This window comes from Anser brachyrhynchus, assembly GCF_964034855.1.
Source record: "Anser brachyrhynchus genome assembly, chromosome: 4".
Lineage (NCBI taxonomy): Eukaryota > Metazoa > Chordata > Aves > Anseriformes > Anatidae > Anser > Anser brachyrhynchus.
Window position 1 is genome coordinate 46892422 of NC_137698.1, and position 15980 is coordinate 46908401.

Genomic DNA, 15980 nt, shown 5'->3' on the forward strand with positions numbered 1-15980 from the left:
CAGATTTGTCTCACATTTCAAGAAACCTCTCCATCTCTGTCACAGACTCAATACAACTTGAGATTTTGTTGGCAGTGACCACAGAACAGAGTCAGGCCTTGGCAATTAACATGGTTCTCCAACCACACTTGCTTCTAAAGCTTCCTTTTCAGGTCAGGTTTTCTCATCGCAGCATTTTTAAGGGAGCATAGTCCAAATTAAGTTCAAGTAGTAAAAATCGGTCCGATGCGCTTACTTGAGTCAGATGAATACACTGTATTTTAAAGGTACTGCTTATTTTTCTGCTGTTTAAAATCTTGGAGTACCACAGCTTTGTGCCTTCCTGGATAGGAAATCCCCTAAGAGTGCAGCCTGAATACATTGCCATCTGTAGCGTGGAATAGACTTGTGTCTGCTGCCTGCTTCTGTGGTGGTAATTTACTGCTCCTTAATGTTCATCTACTTTGCTATTTATTTAGCTTTTTTACAGGCATGCTTTAGGGCTGTCTGTCTCTAGAGTGCCATAAGAACAGAGTAAATAACTCTTGCCGCTCAGCCTAGGGCAGCTCTGAGCCACTGTGATAATAAGCTGAGAGACCTTGCGCTAGCACCTGCAGGAGTATGGTAGTCCTAGCTGTTAATCATCTCGTGATGTTAGAAAATGCTCTGAGAATTACATCTGTGCAGATACTCAAACATATGATCCTATGCATATTATTGATGCCTACTAAATTTTTGATGGTATGCGTTTATGGAGATTTAGCGGTTAGTTCAGAGATGTCAGACCTACCTAATCCAGCGTCCTGCATGGCACAGGCCGTGACAATTCATCAAGCTTTGCAGCCTGCATTAAGGTGCATGTGTTAAGAAAACCATTCGGTCTTCAGGTAATTGTTCCCAGAGAAGGTTCTTGTACAAGCAGCTTTCAGAGCACCGATTTCACATGGCAGCCTTAGTAGCTGTTGACCCTTAAAAGTATGCCAGGCTGTATAGGTTGATTAAATAACCCATGGCAAGTTTATGCTTTACACGTTTGTGAATATCCAATAAGTAATAATTTCTGGGGAATCAAATGTATCTTTCACTATAGTTATTTTGGTAATGAAGAGTTTGAAAAGCGGACATCAAAATAAAAGTGTGTATGAGCCAGAGGCTGGAATTCAGGAAGTACAGCTCTTCTTCATAGCACTTGACATCTGGCAATATGTTTAGATGCATTTGAGGATTTTGTCGCTTACTGAGAGGTGTCAAAAAGCATGGAGCATCGTACAGCACTAGGAACCCCAAATTGTTTTCATCTCTCTGCCACTGACCAGTGGGATGACCTCAGAAGATGCTATTAACCTTGCTGCTTTCCTTTTGTGAAATGGAGGTGGTTATTCCAGTCTTTGGATTGCTTTGATAAGTTTGGTAGCAGTTGATTAAATAGCTGATAGTTTGCTTGAGTTTTCCACTTTAATCTGAAGTAGTTTATAAAGATACGTACAGATGAAAAGGTTTAAAGAAAAAACAAGTGCTACCAGCAGTATAATTTAAAATATTCTGCTAGGCTTGGAAGATGAATGAACCCCAGCCCAAATTGAGGGTCAGTCAGATGGTACATGTGTGTCGCTGAAATATGTCCCACGTTGGATGCCAGGTACAGAAGGGTGTTTTTCCCATTAACTACGTATAAGGATCTGCTGCATTCACTTTGACAAGAAAATTGATGTGACCTTGTAGGAACCCTGGTGTTCTTGCAGTGAAGAACTAAAGCGAAGAAGTCAACTGACAGCATGAATTTCCAGTGCGTGAGGAGGTCATTAGGAGATGGAGAGCAGCATTTTGCCGTTATTATATTGGCAGCGTACTGTGGCGTCTGTGTTTAGGACGAATACCTGTTTCTTCACTACTGGATTGCACAGTCTGCATACAGTACAGCCACACATTTAGACAGTAATGGGATTAATGGGATGGAAGACAGTTCAAAGGGTGGTTTTTTTTTTTTTTCCCAAGTCAGATTGTAGTTTGTATTTTGCATTTTTTTTTTTTTTGCTTGTGCTTGGAAGCAGGCAAAGAGGTATGGTTCCTGGTCCTGGGGAATGCTCTATTTCGTGCGTGCATTTATAGAAGATGGAAGAACGTGGGTAGGAGTGGACAGGGCAAGCCACTGAGTTTATCTGCATAGCCCTATTGCGAATTTGGGAAATGCAGGTTCCAGTTTGTGGTGTGAATTTAGTGAATGCCTGAGAACCAGTCTGCTTTAAATTTTGGGCTTGGGTCCTATCCATTCCGCACCAAAAATTACACCGTGACATTTGTATGTGTGGAAGTGAAGGAGATGTAAATGAAACTGAATTTCAGAAAAATAGGATTGCCTGTCAGATTTTAATCTAGGAGTGACTGTATGTTGCGTTAAGGGCTGTAGCCAGTTAACTGTTACGGGTCTGGTCGGATTCAGGGTACTGAACTATCAAGGTCAAGGATTCACCAAGAACGTAGCACGCCCTCACTCTAGTTGCGTTCTGTGAGAACTATCACGGCTAGGAACAATGCAATTAAATGCAATTTATTACTGCAACAGGTACACACAGGTTCTTTGGATTGCCAGCGATAATTTACTGTCTGCAAAAGCAAGCTAGCATGTGTGAAATACACAGATACACAGCCTGGCTATTAACGTGTTAAAAGGCACAAAGACTCTATAGAGATTTCTGTTTCCCCTGAGACGCCCAGAATAACCAAGTATTCAAATCTTAAACTACGGCGTCTCAGTGGGGGGGGGAAGAGAGGCTCAGCCTGTCGACTGATTCCAGAAGTCAGAAGGTATCCCTCGTGATGGTATCTTCCCTAACATCCCCTTTCTCTTAAGCCAATCTATATTATTTTCTATCTTTTAGGTGGAGCTTGAGTGACTCTGGTCAGGCATATCTTGGTTATGATTGCTGAAAAGTTTGCTTGCTTTTGTTTAAAGGTATAGGCTCTGAGAAATTCAGAGTGCCTGCTCAGTGAGGGGTGGTCACACCTCGGAGGCGGGTAGCTTTTGGGATAGAGGTGTGTTTTGGTATTATAATGATATTATAATGAGCAAAAGTTCACTAGAGTACAGCATTTTGTCAAAAATATGGCAGGTTGTTGGTTCAGGATAGCAAATGTGCAGCTTATCGGTCTCGGTGTGCACAAGAACAATCGAGTCCCCCTCTTGTCACAGAGCCTAGCTGTGGTGTCTCCGCTCTGCTCTACGCTCCGTCCTGTTCCTTAGAGTCAGCACACAGGTTCCCCCAGTGCGATAGCATCTAAGGTTGGAAGCCTAGGGAACGCTTAGGTAGTGCAGCTACACTCCACCCTGAAAGCCTTTTCAATGCCGTACATTTTCTTTAAAATGTGAATATTAGTTTAATTTTCCTTAACAAGGAATTTTTGGCAATTACTCCACACTGTATGAAGGGAGTAAAGAAAATAAATAATATCTGCTTATGTCGACACTCTAACTGAATGGTTTCCACTTTGTGAAGCATGCTCATTTGCTGTTAGAAATATAAGCAGCTACAGCATGCTGTAGTGAATATATGTGTATGTCTCCTTGGTATCAGACTATTACATTTGAGTCATTAGCTGTCGGTAGGGAAAGGTCTCTGCTAACGTGTATCAGCTGCCTGCAGGGGCACAGAGCTACTGAAGGAGAGCAGAGGAAAAAGAAGCAATACATGCCTGTTATTCTTCTAGTCAAGGTCAGTGAATTTTCATTGATTGCTTATTATCATCAAACACAATCTTACCCTTGTAATATTTTATCAGTAAGAACAGCAGCTGTCTTGTGCGCTGATATCCTTGCAGTGTCTCAGGGGATCCGGCAAGGATGGCAATTCCATTTAGTGGAGATGCAGGTAGGGATAGCAAATTGATCTAGGTACTTCCAGAAGACAAAGTGAAGAAGTGAGCAAGCCTATAACATATGAAGAAATCTGACTTCTGATGATTCTGCGTAGTGTTTTCCCTCTTGGAGGTGGTTCAGGGTATCGTGTTGTTGGTTCTCTGCTAGTCACCGTACTCCTGACAGCCCATTCTGCTTTAGGAAGCCAGCATTAAGCTGGATCTGAAGGTCACCTATCCGGCTTGAAATATGGGCAGCTGAGAAAATCAGCATTTAGCAGTCCCTCTTTCACAGTACAGCTGTTGTCTATTGGCAGCTGATGAAAATGTCTGTCCTGCTTTCCCCTCTGCCCAGGGTTAACTTGGGTGGTTGGGTGAGCAGTGGGATGGAACTTGCAGGTGCAATAGCTGTGGGGCAGCTCTGCTGTCACACAGCCCTGGTGTTATGTGCTGAGGACATGAGGTTTGGGATCAAAGCGAGGTAACCTGTCTGGATGGAGCAGCACTGATATGGGGCTGTAAATGAACCAGAACAGGCAAGTTCACTCACTCTCAACTGTTTTAGGCACCTGTTTAGTTGCCACTGTACAGTTGTGGCCTATGTGGTTTTATGGAATTGAATTTGAGGTGTGTAATGAGATCCCAAAGAACTGTGAACTTTGGCCTTCAGGAAATACTTGTTGGTGTGTGCCTGAAAGTTGAGGTTGATCTGCGCTTTCAGTAGATAACCCGTCCTGAACTTCCTGGTGTGCGGTTTTTATCCTCTAGGTCTTATTATGCTCCTCATTTTTTGGCTTAAGTAATGCTTAACAGCGTTCATTTGCTCACAGGATCTTAGCCAGATCCTGGCAAGGAACAGTAGGTAGGAATGCTAAGGTGTAAACCTTAAACTTGGGATTTGAGTGTCTTTGGAAACTGAATAACTGTCTGCTGGAATCTTAAGTACAGGTAACCACCGTCTGCCTGTAAGGGGAAGACCGGTGTACAAACAGAATATTTTAAAGTACTGCTTTCTGGCAAAATATGCGTGCTTCATTTAATCCGATTTGTGTGGAGCAAAAAGAACCACCACGGGCAGCCAATTCCATTTATTGGCATTAACAGGATACAAGTGACAAAATTTTGTTACGTTTTTTAATATAAAACAAAGCTTGGAATGAATGCGTTAAATAGAAACCAGTGTGATAATTATCAAAATGGAAACAGAGTCTGTCAGTAGGGGAAATCTCTCAGTATGAGTATCGGATACGATGAAAAATAGAACATGGTGCCTTTTACAAGTTAAAAAGGAATGGATAATGTTGCAGGGCAGATAGGAAAACTTAATTGTACGTGCACGTTAGAACCGCATCACGAGAAATGGCTGTCTGTCCCTGTTACCTGGAGGATTTTTGGTAAGGAGCATGAGAGTTTGATTTGCCTTGGTCCTCGTCTTTGGATATCCACAGGAACCAGCTTGAGTGTAAATACAGAACAGCAGCGTCGCAAGCACAGCAGCTGCTCCGCAGGTTGCTTGGGTGGCGAGAGCGGCTCCTCGCTCGCGTGCAGGGGAGGAGGATGTGCAGCACCCACCCTCTGCACGCCTCGCTGCTTGGGTCTTGCTCAAAGACCTCTGGCCAACTGTGAATGGAAAATTAATCAAGCAGTCATGCAGATGTCACAAGAAACCCAGGGTTTTGACAGAGCAAGCACGCTTCTTGGCAATTCCACCAAAAATTCAATGTGCAGAACTAAATTATATGGGATTTTCCTGAGATGACCAGTGATGCTCCCTGATTATGAAGAGGTTCACCAGAAAGGCTTTCTAGTACTGAATACTGATTTGGGAGGGTGATGAATTCACAACTGTTGAAAAAAAAGAAAATTCCCCACCTTTCTCCTCCATCCCCCTCAACAAAATAAAACTAAAACAAACAAAAAAGCACAACAAAACTGTAAAATACACTTGAACCTGTTCCTATGGATGGAGTGGAACGGAAGGACACCGTGTTGGATGCTGGATGAAGATTTTAACAAAGCCAAATGCCCTGGTGTACTGCAAATACAGTCAGCTGCCAACAACTTCTCTAACAGTAACATGCTCCAGGGCATTCCTGATCAAAGGCTGCCAGCTGGGCCTGCTGAATTTTGTCTAAAATACCAAGTAAAGAGCAAATAGCAACCCCATTTTTCGGATGTTTGAAGGGGTCTCGTTGTAAGTGGCTCTGTCCCCACTTGCATACTTGGTGCTGGTGGAGCGCTTGTTCTGGGGCCGTGAGCGCTGCAGGCCGCAGCAGAGCGTGGTGCCGAGCTCCGTGCAGCTGCAGCCCGGTTGCTCTCACTCTCCTGTTGTTGTTCTGTCAGCCAGAGCGTGAACTCGCCCTTATTTCCTTTCCCTGCATGGCTTTTGACTTCGCTCACTGCAGAAAGGTACCGCTCCTTTCAGCTTTGAATGCGTCGTGCAAACTTGGAACACATTTTGGGTTAGCTCCGTGTTCCTGATGTCGTGATTTTTCCTGTTTCTTGAAACACTTAGTTGAAGGAAGAGAAGCCTCTATGAGACATGTCTTTCTATTTAGGGCAAGTGCATTTTTTTCCTTTCTCATCATTCTTGGTCTTCATTCACTGAACATAAGGTCTCAAGTTTTAAATCAAGTTGTTAACCCTCTGACTAGATGAGTTTCAGAATAGACGAGGAGGGCTGCATCCTGTCTGATGCGAGTAGCGGAATCTCCTGTTCTCCTTGGCTTGTTTTCTACCTGAGAAAACCAGGTAAAACCTGGCATGGCTGCAGGTGAAGCAATCTAAGGACTGGTCCCTTTCACACAGCAAATGGCCATGGTGGCTGGTTGATGCTGAAAGTGAAGTGAAAGCCCCAAAACTGCTTGGGGCCTTTTTTTATGAGTTTTCTGGGAATGGCTTCACAAGCGCATGAATATAAGTGGGCTTGAGCATCTTGGGCAGTGAAGTTTCGGGAATACAGAGGTGGTTATGGAGGGATGGCTCTTAGCCTGCACGTACAGTAGAAAGTTCTGCCATTTCTAATGCTGTGCCTTGAAGTTTGTCGGTTGGCCGTTGCTGCAGGTTTCAAGGATTTATTTGTAGATATGCTTTTTTCACCACAGTGATTTACATCAGTGCTATTAAAGGTATAATATGTTTTGTCAGTAGATACCCATGGGAATTTTGTACTAAAGAATTCAGGGTGATAAAGCAAAGTATTTTGAAACCGTGGTGTTTCTGATGCCATCGCTCTGTTGTTTGGGAAAGGTTTCTCAAATTCACACGATTGAATTTCTGTCCTGGGCCTGAGATGAATATCCACAAACTCGTTCACTGAGGTGCTCAGCTGGGAGGTGATCAGATTCCAGCTTTAATCCCCTCTTCTGCTTCTTTCAGACCAAAAATGTGGGCCTGAGTTTTCAATAATTCTTGGTTTTGTTCTGTTCCTTTGAAACACTTTGGAGGCCTTGGGTTTGGCCCTGTGGGAGCATTAAATATTCTCACAGGAAGAAAAAAGGTGTCTCGTCCAGCATTAAGTCCCAGATGAACTATAGGAGTGCCACTAAAGGCTGCACAGAGTCACGGGTTCTGTGCCAGGTTCAGACAATTCTTGCTCAGTGGTTTGCCCCTGACTGGTGCTGATAGAAATTCACTTTTCCCTTGGAGATGGTTTGTAGGATTTAGTGCAGTGCAAGAAGTGTTCAGTCTTACTTCATCAGCTTGGCATGTAGCTGCTGCGTTAATGTCTGTCCCTGTAGTGGTGACATCTGCAAACCACAGCCTGTTCCTGCAGCCATCCCTTCAGCTCCCTGCATACCTCATTTCACAGGGCTTGCAGCTCTTCCTTCTCCCTTGGTTTCCATGGATGTCTCAGGTGCAGCCTTCATCCTTCCTGCGCAGAATAATGAACAGCTGATCCCACATGAGAGCCTACATGGCAGGCACTGCAGCCCCAGCTCCTCTCCCAGAGCGAGAGAGTTTGGGAGCGAGAGATTGGGGAGAATGTCTGTGTTTCCAACCTTCTCTGTCTTTGTTCGATCCAAACTGAGAAGTGAGTCTTTTGGTAAATATTTTTCAATAGAACAAAGCACAAACCCTCATGGTGTCAGTGGAGAATGTTAGCACCACTGCCCATGTGTGCGCACAGAGCTAAAGCTCTCGAGTACGCTACCATGTGTTGTGTAAACTGGGTATAATTACACTCAGCCAGCAGCTGCTGCTAGACTGGAAAAAATAGGCACTCTAATAAGTCATCCAGTAGCCAGCAGTTTAATTTCGGTTCTTGGTGGCCAGTGCATCTGTGTCTCCCTGACATTCGCTGTACTGCCCCCTGTCTCTTTGAGGGAGTGTGCAGCTAGCTTGGTGTAAAATCCTGCCAGCTGTGTTTTCAAGCCTGCCCGATCAGATTGCAGGACATTTGGTCAACTCCTAACTTGGAGCTGGTGCAGTCAGCTTCCAGCATAGCACGTGCTGTTAAACCAATGTTCAAGGTGTGCAAAAGTTTAATTTGTGTTGGGTTATCTCACGCAGGCCATAGTTAAACATCCCTATTCAAAGAAATTCTACCTGTGTGTTGTGGTTTAACCCTGCCGGCAGCTAAGCACCACACAGCCGTTCGCTCACCCTCCCCCCTCCCTCTCTGGGATGGGGGAGAGAAACGGGAAAGTGAAGCCGGTGAGTTGAGATAAAGACAGTTTATTAAGACAGGAATATAATAATAATAACAATAATAATAATAATAGTGATAATGATAATAGTATTAATAATAATAATGTGTAAAAAACAAGTGATGCACAATGCAATTGCTCACCACCCGCTGACCGATGCCCAGCCTATCCCCGAGCAGCCGGCCCCCCCACCCCGGCCAGCCACCCCTATATATTGTTTAGCATGACGTCAGATGGTATGGAATACCCCTTTGGCCAGTTTGGGTCAGCTGTCCTGGGTCTGTCCCCTCCCAGCTCCTGCTGCACCCCCAGCCTGCTCGCTGGCAGGACAGAGCGAGAAGCCGAAAAGTCCTTGGCCTGGTGTAAGCACTGCTCCGCAACAATTAAAACATCAGCATGTTATCAGCGCTCTTCTCATCCTAATCCAAAACATAGCACCCTACCAGCTACTAGGAGGAAAATTAACTCTGTCCTAGCTGAAACCAGGACAGTGCGCTTGCTTATTTCTCACATACTGCTAAGGGACCTCTTCCACGCAGTTGCTGTAGTAACCAAGGACTAATAATTTTTTTAGCAGCATTTGTACAAGTCCATTGATTTCAGCTCTGTTCAGCAGGACTGTGTAAATGCTCTTCTCTGTGAACATGATGGAAAATGACCTGGATCCTATGCAAGCTCAAAGGGTGAAGGCATGCTATGTAATACCGATGCTGCGGATGAAAGACCTTCCTGAATGTGGTTGTTATTAGGGCCTTTGGGTTGCCACATGTGCCCTAGCAAGCTGAGGCAGACCTCTGCAATCCCCTTGTACAGAACAAGTTCATGAGAGTGGCCGTCACAGGGGGTTTGGTGTTGGCAGCCTCACAACAGGGGCCAAGGGCTGAATGGTGATGGAAGCAGCTAAATTAACTTCCCCTGCTGGAGGGCCATCCTCTTAAGCAGACTTAGCACAAAAGTTGGACTAACAAAAGCACTCTCTGTTACTGCTAGGGCTGCTGAATAAAACCCATTACACTCCGTCACTGCCTGTGCAACTACCCACAAAGAGCTCCTGCTCTGAGTAGCTGCAGTGTCTCCAAGAAAAAGCAAATGCTTTGAGCTCCTGAACGGTGACCAGAAGCACAGAGGCAGTGGTGAGGACTTGCACAGCCCGGGCACATGTTTCAGAAGCCTGTTGACACGAACTGAACGCTACTGCAATGCGGGTCGTGGACAAACAGACATGAGGCTGTGATTTAAGCAGCAGGCTGATGCTTTAGGGCAAACGTGCTGGTCTCTGTTACTCTGACGAATGGCTGCTCCAGCCTAGGGACAGTACTTGGCACTTTAAGGATGTGGAGCAATTAAAAACTTGCATATCTGTGTCCTATATCTACTACAGTAAGCAATGCATTGGTCGTTTTGCTGGAATGTGCATAGACACCCCCCAGCCCCTGTTCCCAACTCGGTCTTCGGTGAGGACAAATCCTTTTTTTCTCTTCCCTGTTTAATTGGAGCTTTCGTATCCTAAAAATGCACATGAAATAGCACAAGTGCTCTAGGAGGGTGCAAAAAAGTGAGTGAGCAGCCAGAAAAAACGTGGAAGTGTTTATCTGTATTGGAGCCCAGGGAGCATGTGGGAGGCTTGCAGGTTTTTTCCTTTTCCTTGCCTCAAGTGCACTAAGTAATGCCGCACATCTGAAGAAAAGGGTTAATATTTACGGGGAGAAAAGATGTTGTGGAAGAATTGGGGACTGCCATTGGTATGAAATTTACCACATGCCACTTTGCTGCCGAGTATTGAGGTGCCAGAGTTCCTCCCCAGGCCTATGAAGGATAGCTGTCCTGTTGTGTACCAGCGATAAATGCCACTCTGTCTAGCTTCTGCAAGCCAAAATATATTTAGCAAATGACTTACAGGTAAACTGAAAACTAGGTGGTTGCTCAGTTCATTTTGATAAAATCTGCCCTTTCTAATACAGAATCAGTAACCATGGAGAGCCCGAGAGCGAGCCTCCCAGCTTTTCCTGATCCCCGTGGTTTAGGGCAGTATTACCTCTTTGTCTTTAGTCTCAAGTCCAACATAAAAAAACGAGTTTCCTGTGAGACAGAAGCTGTGCTACGTAAATTTTTACAGAAGTGTAGAAGTTGTGCATTACAAAAATCTCCATTTCGACAGGGGTAAGATTGCCTAAAGAAACATTTTGAGAAAGTGCCTCATAAGAAACACTGCCATAATCGGTCGGTGTTAGTTGCAACTCCCATTAGTGATTTGGTGAAAAGGATAAAGAGGAGATGGATCTGTGACACCTGCTGAGCTCAGGTGAGGCGTAAGGCAGCGTTGGGCAAGGAGAGGAGATGCAGCAAAGCAAAGCTCGTTTGCTGTAACCTTCCTTGAGCTGTTCTTGGGATCAATCTCACGAGCATCCAAAGTGCTGCATTTCTTTTAAGGGGAGAAATTGGCGGAATGGAGAAAACGGAGAATTTCCATATGATATCAGAGCTCTTGTGTCCCCAGGTATCTTGCCAGGAATGGAAGGCTACTCGGGGAGGAAGCTTAGCACAACGTGTGTAACAGCGGGCTCCCAAAGCAATGCCCTTTGCTATGAGAATTCACGGATTAGTCTGGAAGGAGTCCAGCGTTAGATTTCATTCACAGCCTAGGTTGTAAAACATTTATGTTGTGTTTAACTAGCCTCAGATCAACAGAAGATCTTTTTCCTTTTGCTTCCTGGGTTTGATTGTTATTCCAGGTGTGTTTCTTAATTTTCTTTCTGTATTTATATAATGTCATTTATATAACCAGCACTATCTGGGAAAAGGAGGTACTAGCCACAGCTGAAAAATAAAGCATACAGAGCCTCTGTGTCAGCCTTTCTGATACACTGAAGTTTTTGGCTTACAATTTTCTGGCTGATTGCCTCATTTCTGAAGAGGTGAGGTGGAGGGAACAGGGAAAAATAAATCTTCAGTACTTTATAATGTGACAGTAAGAAGAAATGCTTACAATACATTTCTTCCCGCTGGCTCACACCAGGACACAAGTAAAACCTACCATTTTACGAGCAACTCAGCTGTTCTCAGCCAGTTGCAGTCAGGAGCTCACGTACCTTGTGCTGCGGAGATGCCAGGGAGGAAATGGTGGGCTTTTTTTTCCCCCTTAAAATAGTCTCCCAATTCTACTGAAGCACTTGCTTCAATCAAGAGAGTTAATGACCTTCTGGAGCAGACACTGGAGCTGTCGCTGGCTCTTGGCGGCTGCAGCTCGGTCTCTGGTGAAGGAGCAGGTCCCGGCTCTTGGTGCTGTGCTGCCCACACCACTCGGACGTGGGAGCACCGCAGCCCTGCTTTCCCCAGCCGTGCACTCAGGGGTTTGGGATCAGCGCGTTATGACCCTGCGTTTTGGGGGCTGTTTCTCACAAGGAGTGTGAATGTGTTTGTGATTGTGAGGAACACCGTGCATCCCATTCCAAAAGCATAAGTGTGGGTCAGTGTTTGTTTTAGTTGTGTAATAGCTGGTCCAGTAAACAGCGATTATTTTGATGTCCCTTTGCTGCATCGGGAAGAAGTATCCCATTAACTGAGTGAAGAAAACATCTACTGCTCTGAATTCTCAAATGGCTGGTCTAATATCTAAATCGGGGCATTTAACATGGCGAATAAAGCTAATTAGTCGATTTAGCTGCCACAAAGCACAGAGCAGTACAATGAAGACACCCACTCTTGGCTGATGTTGGCAGCACAGCTGTATTCTTGTACTTTTTTGATAGGTTGACTTGAATGCTAAGTAAAGTACGCATTTCTTACCAAGTGTTTAACTAAGCAGAATGAAGGTCTGCTGGGTTGGATTGTTGCTGCTTTTCACCATTTCCCAGAAGATGACAGCACTCTCGCCGTTACCTGGGTCCTGATGAAAATCCCAACATCACGTTAAAAATGCCTGTGAGCGCGCTGCTGTTCTTGGAACCCCAATGGAGCAGTTTGGCCCAACATGAGCGGCATGGGCCTGTGCCACAGATGTCTCTCTCCTTGTCCTTTCCATTGCCGGGGTCCTGCCCATTCTGCTGCCTCTGCGTGTGTCTGGGTGATAAGGGGTCTCTGTCAGCAGTCTGTGGTGTGCTACAAGGACACCGAAACACAGGACTTCTGTCAAGACCATCTTTTCTTCAAAAAGCTTGACTTCAGCATGCTTCTGCTTGGCTCCTCCTCATCCCATCGCACTGTGCTCCCAGAGAAGAGCAGAGCTGAGGAAATGGAGGAGGGGGGCAGGGATGAAGAGCCCTCCAGGACCGTCTGCATGTGGCTTGTGCTGGCAATATCCACCTGTCAGGTCTGGGGCATCCACGTCTGCGGGGTGTGGATGAGGGATTTCCATCGCCCCCGTCCTGCTGTGTCTGTGCTGCTGGAGGGGGAGCACTGCTGGAAAGGCAAGAGGAGATGAAGGGTGCCCAGTACTGGGATCCCAGTGGGAAACTGGTTGTGGGCCATTAGTACAAGCATGAACCGGTCTGGCTGATGTTTGTCACTTGGCAGTGCCAGGGGTGCAAGCAGGGAGAATTCGGAGAGGCTACACATGGTGTGCAGAGCTGCACTGTCTTCCCGATGAGGGCCTTGGATGTGATGCTGCGGCAGTTGGGAGTGCAAGCGTTAGACCTTGGGAGGGCAGGTGAAGTGGTCAGAGGGGCCTGAAGGAGAAATACTAGCTGTGGTGTGTACGCTCCAAGACAGTAACCCGAGATGGAGAGAAGAGCGTGTTAAACGAGCGGCTAGAGAACAGGACCAGGGCTTCACAGCAGGTGCGGGGAGGAAGAGCTTGACTTGCAGGACCAAAGGAGCTGGTAAGAAATCCATGAATCTGTTAACCACCGTTCCTGACATTCTCTGTTTTCTTCAGAGGATAATTATTTGCTGGCATTATTTTGCCTGGCTCAGCTTGTGAGACTCAGTGTACATCTGCAAATGGCATTAACTTCTCTGTTTGGCTTGCAGAGCTTTCTCATAAAAGACTGTAGCCACTATTGTTTTTAAAACCCTAGGCAGTTCACAGTGGAGCTCGGGAAGATGTGCTCTGTGGATGGTACAGGAACAAAGGGGCTTTTTTTTACACAATTCTCTTGAGCTCTCAGTGTGTAGATGCTTTTAAATTAGTGTTTGACAATAGAATAATAATGTTGAATAAATGAGACGACAAAATGCCAAAAGATTTCTGAGACATTAGAACAATGCATATGGTTCTCGCCCATCAGTGGTAACGCCAGCAATGGAACAAATGGCTGCTAAAGAATGGAACCAGCTGAAGGGGAAAAAAAAAAACAACTATTCTCCTATGAACTGTGTCCAGCAGGTCCCCAGTGTGTCGCAAACATCCAGGGAGAGCATAAAGGCTTTTCATGTAGGGTGGCTGCGAACAATAGATGCTATCCAGGAAAGAACTGGTGCGCGTGATGGAGTTCACTACTGTGTGGGTAGCCAGCGAGAAGGTGGCTTGAGGGAAGTGTCTATTAAGTGCTTAAAGAAAGCTGTGATCAGCAGCCTTGGGAGATGCTGAGCACATCAGGGTTCAGCAGGAGAGATGTTTGTAGGGACAAGTACTGCAAGGTGGCTGCCTTTTCTCACCTGACCCCAAAGGCGACGATGCTGTTATCTCAGTGAGTAGAGCCTATGTTCTCCTGACAAGTGCTCTGCTATATCAGAAGTGTCCAAGTGCTTGCAGATGGAAGTAGACAAAAATTTGGGTTTTTCTTTGCATCCAGCAACACGTTGTCTGCACAAAACACAACGAAGCTGCAGGTGCTGACAGCGCTGTGAATCAGAAGACAAACAGGGAAACAGCCTGAGGAAGACTTGGGCTTACTGCTGCTCTGTGCACGTGGGAAGCTGAAGCACAGCACAGCCTCGGAGGGGTTATAAATAAAACACTGAGCAGCTACAGGAAAAAATGGAGTGAGAGCGGAGAGAGGAGGACCACAGGCAATGAAGTAGCCTGTGCTCAAGTGCACGCTTGAAAATTCAGAGGACTTTTTATGTGGGCGTCTGTTTTGCTTGCTTCCCAGCAGAGGGATGGCCTGCCTGCCCAGCGGCCGCCTGTGCCCAGGTCGCCTCCAGCAGCAGTCCCTGGCAAAGCACTCATCCCGTGGAGCTTTGCCTGCCACCACTGTTGCAGGGACCTGGTAGCTGAAAGCCACTCGGGGGGTTGTGAATATTTCAGTGTTTCAGGAGGTAAACGTATGTCTTTGCTTTTCCAGAGAGAGCAGATGTTCCATCACTTCACTGGCTCTAGGTACAGTTTCATTTCCTTAATCTGTATTGCACTAGTTTTCCAGCTGCATATAAATACCTTAGTCATGTCTGCTGATACAGCTAAAATGTCGTTTTTTCTGGGTGGCGGGGCCTTAAGAAAAAAAAAAGGTATCTTTTTCATTTTAAGGCAATTTAGGTCATAACAATGATTGGTGCGTTAGTGGGAAATGCCTTAAAACCAGTTATAAACGCAGATCCTGGCTTTTAGATTTATTTATTTTTTAAAATAAGTTTGTAACAGGCTGGTAGGTACTCCTGCAGTGCGCTGCTGGGCACAGACCCTGGCGTTATGTGTCAAGCAGGGGCACTCGCAGTGCTGCCGTGGGACTCGTGAGTTCAGAGGTGCGCCGAGGTGGGCGGCTGGGCAAGTTTTCATTGGCACCAACACCCGGCAAGGTCTGAAAAGTGCCTTGCCTTTTTTATTATGCTGGGCAGCAGTAGCTGGGGGATGCGAAAACAGATTGTGTAATGGCTGAGCTCAGTCCCCAGGCAGCGGTGTGTGGCAGCTGGAAGGTCGGCTACGGCTGTTTTGCTGGGGACTTGTGCAAGCAGGGGTAGGGGAGGCAGGGTGCTGACAACCAGCAGGAGGGGAGTGGAGTGCAGGTGACAGCAGTTGTGTACGGAGAGTGACGGGTCTTACTTACCTGATTGCCTTCTCAAGCAGCAGCTGTGTCACCAAGGGCCGCTTAAAAGCGGGGCTTCAGCTGCCGGCCGTGCAGGTATTGCGCTGACCTCCTGTGCCTGAGGCTTGCAGCGAGTGCTAGCGCCTTCAGCTTGGGGCTTGGCTTCTCTGCAAGGCTCTCAGAAGAGTGTGCTTCTGAACCGGCTTGGCGATGGAGGAGGGATAAGGTTCTCAACACGGCTGGAGGAACGTGCGCTTCAGGTGAGCGTGAGGCTCATTTGGCAGAAACCCGGGTGCCTTTGTCACTTAGCGCCGATGGCAAGTCCCACCTCGCCTAACCCTGTAGGTTTGGTTGTTTGTCAGGTATCTGAATGGACGGAGAGCTTCCAGACTAACTTCAGAGTGTCCCCTGATATGTGGCTTCTTGAATAAAAAGAAGCTTGGGCAGTCTTTGGTGGGGAGCAGGCGCATGTATCCCCAAAGGAATTGCCTTGGTTTGCAGTTGTCAGATGTTGTTCGATTATCCACAGTTAATTTTAGTGTATGCATAACTTAATAAACACAATAAAATGCACAACATATGTGAAAGCAGCTAGAGA

At 46.1% G+C, this 15980-nt stretch overlaps 1 protein-coding gene across 6 annotated transcripts in view; it reads left to right on the forward strand.

Moving 5' to 3' along the window:
• The window catches only part of ARHGAP24 (Rho GTPase activating protein 24), a 236912-nt gene that overhangs the window by 83148 nt on the left and 137784 nt on the right, over positions 1-15980 (forward strand). The window lies entirely within an intron of this gene.